Source organism: Oxyura jamaicensis, chromosome 6, assembly GCF_011077185.1.
Source record: "Oxyura jamaicensis isolate SHBP4307 breed ruddy duck chromosome 6, BPBGC_Ojam_1.0, whole genome shotgun sequence".
NCBI lineage: Eukaryota > Metazoa > Chordata > Aves > Anseriformes > Anatidae > Oxyura > Oxyura jamaicensis.
The window spans coordinates 4,654,091-4,663,584 of record NC_048898.1 but is presented as its reverse complement, the minus strand read 5'-3'; the positions used below and the strand labels follow the sequence as shown (position 1 = coordinate 4,663,584).

The 9,494-nt window shown below is 37.8% G+C and overlaps 1 long non-coding RNA gene across 1 annotated transcript; it reads left to right on the top strand.

Moving 5' to 3' along the window:
- The first annotated feature begins 51 nt into the window (after positions 1-51).
- LOC118169355 lies at positions 52-5,125 on the top strand. Its single transcript, XR_004752037.1, has 3 exons — positions 52-187; positions 2,583-2,686; positions 4,788-5,125. It is a non-coding gene; the product is annotated as an uncharacterized LOC118169355 (long non-coding RNA).
- The last annotated feature ends 4,369 nt before the right edge of the window (positions 5,126-9,494 follow it).

Here is a 9,494-nt window from a genome sequence, read left to right as displayed (position 1 = left end):
CGGTGGTGGGGGGGGGGGGGGGGGGGGGGGGGGGGGGGGGGCCGGGGAACAGATTCAAGGCACTCAGAACTCCACTGGTCAAACAGAAATAAACATCATTCCTGTTACGTAACCACGAGCAGAAAGCGAGAGTCTTGCAGAACAAGCCTCATCTCAACACAGCTAAAGACTTTGCAGAGGCAAATAGGTGAGAAAAGACACGTATGTCAAAATTATTTTACAAAGTTATCTTAGTGTTCGCTTAACAGACTGAACAGCTTGTCACTGGAAAAGATGCTATAAGAAAGATTTGCAGTACTGCAGGTTAGAAAGAATGCAGAGCAATTTTAGCAAATGGACAAAAGCATTTTAAGGTTTCGTTAAAGTAATCTGAATATTAAGTCAATTAATTATTTTTAATGCTTACGTGGTAGTTATTTTGTTTTGGTTTTTGTTTGTTTGTTTTGGTGCAATAAGAAAAAGCATCCTGGAAGGGAAGAGGAGAATGCATGTTCAAAGTGTTACCTTTATAGGAATGGTGGGGATGCCACACACTTCCAGTATTATCTTTCCCTTTCTGCGTAACACAAACTTATGCAGAACAGCACTGCAGGTAAAACTAGTAGAAGCATAGCTCAATTTTGTATTGTTGTCCACAGCAAAAACTTCATAAATATGTATTTTAGATAGCCATGGTAAGATATAGGCCCTGCCAAAGCTGGATTGGATACTGGTGAGGGATATGGGGATATTCTCCCACACAGATGTTGTACTAAAAACACACACCTCCCATATGTCACTCAGTATTCCATTTTCCAAGCAGTCTCTGAGGATTTAGCATGTGAGGGTGTGTGGCTGGCAGATGGAGATTTCAAAATAGAGGGTATAGAAAATAGTATGTGTTTTATGAGAGAGAAGCAAATGTATTTAGGAGCTTTTTATCCCAGAGGATTTTGAGGGCTCTGGGAATAACCTGAGTTCAAGGGTCTAAATGAGTATTTATACTAAGCTTTGCTTGAGGATAGTCTATTCCTATCATCTGTCATTGTTACAGGCAATATGGGCAAGGGGGAAAAGAGCTGACTGCTGTTTGCAGGAGGTGATACTTGAACTGTGACAGTTAAGATGCAGTATGGTCTCAGTGCTAACAACCTACTAGAAAGCAAGTTTCGTGTAGAATAGCCTATGTGCAAGAATTTTGAAACTGCAAAGAGAACAGCATGGCCACTGAGTCAGCCAGGCACCAGTCCGATTTCTCCTCTAGGTAACTCTTTGGGTCAGTTCTCACTGTTTATGTGAGTCTAAGCTGAATCATGCATTTAAGTCTCAGAAGTGGAGGTGGAAGTCCTTAAAAATCTTTCTGTTGTAAATAGGAACATTTTGGCTTAGGTAAGTATCAGATATAAATTACCCCAAATTATCCACAGCTACTCTTAAGTAACACATAGAAAGTTTGGTTTAAAATGATACCATTTACATAAGTACCTAAAACTTCATTTGTTTGGTCAGATTCACACCAAAAATCATGCTGTGAGGAAACTGACTGTTACTAGAGAATGCAAAGATAAGACACACAGAGTCTGACTGCTTGAAGAATAAATTAGCAGTAAAGAACTATATTTTGATTAGGATGAAGTTAGAAAATCATTATTAATGTTACGTGTTGAAGATTATATTGGTAATTACTTCAATAAATAAGACATACCACTTTCCACTTGTTTGTCATGTGTTGTCAGTAAGCTTAATAATCTTTGATTCTGAACCCATTGAAAATCATTTTCTGACCATGTGAAACAGTTAACTGCTGAATTTTTCTAACCCTGTCTCTTTAATAATGACTTATTGGAAGGATGTATTTTGTCATCTGACTAATGGCTTTAAGTGAAGTTTCCTTGCTTTCTTAAATCAGAATTAAAGTGATTACAAAATAAGTGTTTGACTTCTTTCACAATTTCCATATCATATGGATATATTGCAGCAGTACAACGACCTTGCCTTCTTCCAAAATGCAGAAAGTCAGCATATCCAATTTTTTGAAGTGAAAGCAATTTATGCAAACTTCATTAGATCTGAATATTCAGCAGTTAAGGATAACATGAAATATCTAAATACCTCATATCTTTTATTATGCTGTCCAAGCTACTGATAGTATCTAGATGTAGAAAGGTTATCTAAAGCAAGTTGTTTCTTTCCATTCTAGTAGATGATTCCTAGATCTCAAGTATATCAAAGTCAAATGGGCAATTATTGTTGAAAAGGTAGCATGGGTACTGAGCAAGAACTATCCGCCAAAAAAAAATAAAATTAAATTAATCCTCAAGTATATAAAAACAGTAAGAATTTTTAGTTATTGTGGGAATTCTTGTTCTTTTAAGGTTTTGGTCAGTGTTTTTCAAGATCATGCGTATTTTGCTTAAAAAAATCCATCTTGATTTTCAAGTCTATTTTCTTTCATGGTGTACTCTGACTCTCCCCTAATAAATTATCATTTCCAGTGAAGCAAGCAGATTTCATGTAGTAGCTTCTCCCTCATAAAGAACAATTGTATTAAAGGTGAAGCTAATGAACCTGCAAATTTGAATTTTGTTGTTTGAGCCAAACAGGGATTTGAATCTGATTCTGCTGGCATTCAAGATCACTGGGGTACATGCTGCAGAGAACTTGGAGCTGACTGTCAAGCACTATAGTAACAGTTGCACTACAGTTGGTAAGCCCTCATGAGAGGCAGGACTTGTGAGCGGGGGCACAGCACATCACTAACATGTTAATACTGTTCTGTGCAGATGTACCAGTCAGCACTAGCTTGACCTTCCTGCACTGCAATATACACTGCAGACATACGCTCAGTTTTGATTTGCTTTTTCAAAGCAAATTCCTAGTGGCTTTGGGTTAGAAAGAGACTTGAAGAAATTGTGACTGAGGCAGAGACATCTAAATCTGGAATAACAGCTGGATGAGCTGTGACCTGCTTGTCCCGTTCATTTCGAAGTACTGCTAGCTCAGCTCCAGTGACAATGTCAGCACAACATAGTATCATTCCTTTCAAAATAAAATGATATATGAAAGAATCACAGGTTTGAATGTTGGTTCATTCTCAAACAATAGAGACCTCACAATAGCCTTAGCACTGACCCAGCACAGACAAATGCCATCTGTAAAGTAAGGCTAGCTGGAAGAAAGCTAATTTATTTAACACTCCCATTCTGTCTAGAATCAGTCATGTTTCTGTATCAAGATGTGTCTGAAATATTTCACACCTGAAATGCTGTGTACAAGCATCTGGGAAAACAAAACGGGACCTGTGAGCAGCTAGTGTATATCAATTTGTGCAGCTAACACTCATAACAGTAATAGTGTAAATGCCTGATACATGTAATAAAAAATTGGCAGAAAAGGCAATTGGCATTGCAGTTTGAGAGAAGAACCAGTACTTAGAGCAAGTTGGATTTCAAAGGCTAGAAATATGTGGGCAGGACAGGAATTAGCAAGAATCTTTAGTCTTTGATGACTAAGACAGCTTTTTCAAAATACTCTTTCAGGGCATCCAAAAGGAACAGAGAGTGTTAGAAATCAGCTCAAACAGAAGCTATGGTTTTCATGCAGGAATATTAAGTGAAATTCTGTAGATGACTTGTGAAGGTAAGGCTGAAAGTCTTAACCATCTGATTTTGGCATTAACATGTCATACATGAAACTATAGCTATTGAAGGTTTGGTTATGAACTGGATCATACACAGTAAAATTTCAGTAAGCTGAGCATAGTTATAAACTGTGTTGTAGAAGCTGTAACAGTACAGTATGGTTTGGGACTGAGAATTGTAGACCTTGATCACTGTAATACAGCTTCTTAATCATAAATACTGTAGGTTTTTTATTGAGTTATTAGAAACAACAATAAAAAGGCAAGTCGTTGTAATAGATACACATCATATAAACTGCTGTGAAATTGAGGTGGTTATTATTTGCTGTAGTTAGAGTAGATCATACTGTGATGCTTTGGAAACTGCTTTACCTACAAATCTGCGGTCTTGGCATAAGTGGGAACTGTGCAATTTGATATCACGCCATAAAAACAAAGCTGTAGTAGGAATGCATCACTTAGTGACATTTTATATCTTGGCTGACATTTTTCTTCTTTCCCCAGGAAAAGTTAGTGGATTGAAATTTCTCAGTGAATAACTGATACTGTTTTCCATACTCATTCATAACTGAACAGTATGAAAGTTACAGTATGTGACAGTGGATTCTTTCAAAGAGTTATCAGTAGACAAGCTAAAGAGATAGGTAAAGGTTTGTTCAGAGGATCCTGTGAGCCATATCCACTACCTGCTCTTTACTCTGAGGGTCGTGAGGCACTGGCACAGGCTGCCCAGAGAAGCTGTGGTTGCCCCATCCCTGGGAGTGTTCAAGGCCAAGCTGGATGGGGCTTTGGGCAACCTGGGCTGGTGGGAGGGGGCCCTGCCCATGGCTGGGAGGTTGGATTTAGACAGGCTTTAAGGTCTTTTCCAATCCATGTCATTCCATGAATATTGAAACAGAAACAGAATAAAGTGGCATTGCCTTTATTTTTTTTATTATTTTTTACATACTGACCTTTAGGAAATTTTCCTATATTTAGGAAATAATAGCTTGCAGCTGATGCATAGCAAGTATTTGAGATAACAATGAGTTTCTGTGTACTGCAGAATATCTGCAGCACCTGAGATATTGCTATGGGTAGCAGCCAATCCTGAGGTACCTCTGAAACACAGGTGGTCTCCTTTGCCCAGTCTAATGTGGCCTCATTCTTTCTCTCACCTGTGCTTGAGAGCCAACAGGAACCACCTGTGTAACATGCATAGTCTACCCAGCAGCAGGGATGGTGTCCTGGAGAACTTCTGGAGAAACTGTGGAAGAAAAGGCCTAAGCAAAGTGTGATTGGCACAGAGAGAAGGAAGAGTATTCTAGATCTTACAAGTCCTTCCCCTGAGGACATTCTCCCAGCACAACAAAAGCCAGTATAGAGTAAGATGGAGAGCCATGAGCACAGTGTTGCAGCCGGTGCTTGTGGTGGTATTTTTATGGTGATAAAACAGAAGAGCAACCCCTGTTGCAAGACTGGGTGTTTTGGACTGGGACTGGAAGTGCAAATGTGAGCCTATGGAAAACAAGTTAAGAGAATGGGAGGGGCACGATACAAATGTTGAGGGTGTAAAAATGTGAAGTAGACAAAAAATAGTTTAGAACTTTTGTGAGGATGTATTTGAAACTCCTAATGAGATACATGGGAGCCTTTCCTTTGCGGGTATAGTAGGATTATTCCTGATCAGAGAGAAACAAGTAAGAGTAGTAAAAATAGCTTTGTCAGCATAATTGTTTGCTGATTCTGCTACAGCAGACACATCATGGCTCTTTACACTGACCAACAGGACTAGCAAAAATGTATGGTTCTAACTTGAGTAACTGCTGCCACCAGGCAAGGGACAGAAAAGAACCCTGACATCTCCTAAGGTAAGCACATTGCGAGTCTTTCTAGGGATTTATTGCTAATGCTGTGCAGATACACCATACAACAGGGAATTTGGGATGTTGTATGTCTATGCAGGACACTTGTATTTGGAACCAGATAAAAGACTGTAGTTTTCTTTCTCTCTCTCTCTCTCTCTTTTTTTTTTTTTTTTTTCCCTTCTCCATTTTGGGCTAGAACAATACTTCTTACCTTTTGAAAGAGAGAAAGAGTCTCTCCTATAAAATGCTCCTAATATTAGTCACTTCTGTACAGCTCTGTCTGCAGAAAATACCCCATCAAACTGTTCTGCCTTAACTCCTTGAAAGCTACAGGCAGCCCTGCTGGAGAGAGATTGGGCTCAGAATACAGCTTTGGTCAATAAAAGTTTCTCTCAAGGATTTTTTCTGGCACACAGCGCACCTTTGTTATAGGCTGTTGGCCCCCTGCCTGAAATACAAGGCTGTATAATAGAGGCTGGATGGAACCAGGAGGTTAATATAACATAGCAATACTAATTATGACTTCATGTTCTTATGTGCTTAATATGGCTTAATGTTCTATATGCTTATGTGTGCGTGCTCAGTATGTACCGCCTGCTTTTCCCCTCACACATATGAGGCTTAGGCTTGTAGATGAACATCTGCAAGATTCAGAAGGATATGTAAATCTCTGTTAAAACAAATTCTTGGATTAGTTATCAGACACTTCTGTGTGGATTTTAGTAGTAATTTATAGTTGTATTTAACTAAAACCACCTTCAGAAGCATGAAAGGTGCCATTACTCTCAGATAACTGTTTCTGCTGTAAAAGCTATGGCTTTGCTGGAAGTTTTAATATTAGTGTTACAGATACGCTGTTTTCTGTTCTCTTTCGCACTTCAGTGGTGTGTGAAATGAGTGGTCCAGTATGCCCTATATTTTTTATTAATAGATGGACAAATAGTACAGGTACTGAGCAATCATCTTAACTTTGTCTTCCTGTGTCTATACTTTGTCATCTTCAACTTTAATAGTGTTCTGTCTTTTTGATGTTGTATGTATCAGTGGTTGGAAATGTTGATGTTCCTAAAACTACCACTTAGTTAAGAGCTTAAAGGCTAGCCGGAATTATCTTAGACTATGTTATGGTCACGATAAACTTTTAATTCTTATATGAAGAATCAAATTATATATTTTAATTCTTTATTTAATAAAAAAGATGTTTGTGGTTCAAAAATAAATGCATATTCCAAAATAGCTCCTTCCTTCTATCAGGATTTAGTTATGTAATCAAGACAAGATAAAGCAAACCCTTCCAAAGGTGTGCGTTTATTGCAAATTATATTACTTTGTTACATAAAATAACTAGTAAAACTTCCCAAAAACTAGCAATAATAAAAAAGAGAAGTGATCAGGAGGGATAGCATTTTACTGTGGTGAAAACAAGTAAGATTGGTAAGAGGCTACCAGAGGAAGAAACATTAAAAATAAATGAGGCAGCATAGAGATGTTTTCATATTTTTCTCAATAAAACTAGAAGATGGACAGCTGACAATTGACCCTGTAGAGCTAAGAAAAAGATGTGTCCTAAGCATAACTAGAGGGAAAAAAAAGTTCTTAACAGATAGAGTAGGTTAATAATTTATATGAACTCCTTTTCAGAACCTCAGTTGCTATCACAGGGTCAAGTCAAGACTTCTTGCCACAAATAAAGTGTTTAATGATTTTATTTTTTATGATACCCTTACCCTCCCTCTCTGTCAAAATCTGTAGGAAATACCTGAAAGATTTTACTGATGTATCTAAATTTAGGAGACAACAGTACAATATCACCATTTTTTGAATTGGTAGGAAAGTTGATTTTTTCCTTTAGTGTTAGAGAAAACAATTACCTGCTTACACAATTTCATTTTCAAGAAACTTCTATTTCCTTAATTGTCTGCCTTAGTAGACATTGTATTCCATCCAACTTTATGTAAAGCTCTGGAAAAGCTTAAATCCAATCTAAGCTACGATTTCTAGATTACTGATTACTAGTACAGGCATGATAAACTTCGAGATGTATTTTAATCTTCAAAATAACATTTGTTCACAGTTAGTTTAATAGTCAGGGTGAAACAGCATCTGAAATATTAAGTGTACTGTTTGTCTCAGTGTGTTGCCTCGCAGTTCTTCCTAACTTTCTTTTGTACGTAACAGGACTGCTAGAAAGTTTCATTTCTTTCATCAGTTAATTACCAACAGTACAATAGTGTTTAGTCCCCATCTCAAAAGACCCCTCCATTTGGCAAAGGGAGCATTACTCTTCTTTCCAGACTATTTTCCGATACAGAAGATGCTTGTGATCAAATGAAGAATATATAGCAGCAACATAGTGTATTATTTTCCTCCTGCACTTAAATCCCCAAAGAAGAACTGAGGGGCAAATTTCATTTTGTGGTAATAAGCAAGGATGTACAGTGCCAAAGGAGGATAGAATCTTTCCTGATTTTTCAGCTTTATGCTTAACTTTGTTTTTCAGATGTAGATTAGGAGCTGGAAGATGTACTCCTAAAGCACTTTTTCCAGTTGATAGCTAGTTCATTGAAAAATGCCTTCTAGTGGGTGGCATCCCTGCCTATGGCAGGGGGGTTGGAACTAAGTGATCTTCAGGGTCCCTTCCAATCCAAGCCTTGGTCAGCCTAACTTAGGAGGCAGAAATGGGTAGGAATAAAGGTAAAACCTCTTTAAAGTAGTATTACAAAGCTACCTCTTCCTTGAACTCACAATTGAAGGAGGCAATGAGAAGCAGTAGAAGCATGGTCCAGCCTATAGCCTTAGCAAATAGTATTAGCAATAGCTAGGGAAGGACAAAAATCCAGTTAGATATTTTCTTCCTAATGTGCCTAAGCTCATTGATGCTATTCATCAGCTGATGAATAGCACCAACCTTCAGACTTTTGCAAAATTACTAATGAAATGCCTTCCACACAACATAATTAATACAAAATTGCAAAATCAGTTGAATTTTATTAGTGCCTTCAAAACTGTGTCTAATGCTGTATTAAAGCAGCATTTACTCTACCTGCCGTTCAGTCATTTGCCATTGTTTTCTTTTTAGTCTTTCCTGCTCTCTTCCATTTTCTTATGTTTTCCTAAGATCCAGTTGATTAAAGCTGAAGTTTAAAAGCTTGAAAATATTAATGGTGTATTTTGTTTTTAATTTAAGCCATGTGGCAATTTGAATTTTGGTTCATACTACTGAAGACAAACAAATTATCATTAGTGGAAGCTAGTGTTTTCAATGTTGTTTGAGTTTGTTTTAATCTGTCACATTCAGGGACTTCTGAATGAGATAAATTTGCTGATGAATGCCTGTCCCTGTGGTTTCTGCCAAGAAGGTAGAAGACTCGAGAAATGTAGTATCTGGAATGATGAGCAGAGACAGTGAAGAAAAGTAGATGAGACAGGAAGGAGAGTTTGCCAGGACTGCTAAACTACAGTGGAGCTGGAAGGAGGGCTAGCTAGCTGAGATTTCAAACTGATGCTTGTTCCCAGCTGGCACATGGAGAACACAAGCAGTGTGTCTGTGTGTGCTAGGCTCCAAGATCCGGTTGTTAAGATAGGTGAGAAACTAGAGGCCTGACCTGTTTGATTTAAGAAAAAAAAATAAAAATAAAAAAATAAAAGCTGTCATTCCCTACTGTTCTTTAGGTTTTGTAGGGAGGTTTCTCTAGTGCAAGAGAATAAGTCTGTATCCCTGGGATGAACATAGCATGTTGACTGGCAAGATGCATCTTCTAAAGTATTTCTGTGATCCCATCCTCTTTTTTTTTTTTTTTATTATTATTATTTATTGCTCAAAGCTTCAGTAAAATTCCTAGAAATTTCCTTTTTCAGAGGAGCCTAGAGACTTATCTGTGAATGCGCTTGCTTAAAATCTTCTCCTTCTCTTCTTCAGAAACCTTGTAGCCTGGTACCATTTTTCTTCCAAGTCCCTTCCAAACCATTCTTCCAGATCTGTTGCTCTGGAATCATCACTACTATTGCTCACCAGTACAAATCCTTCC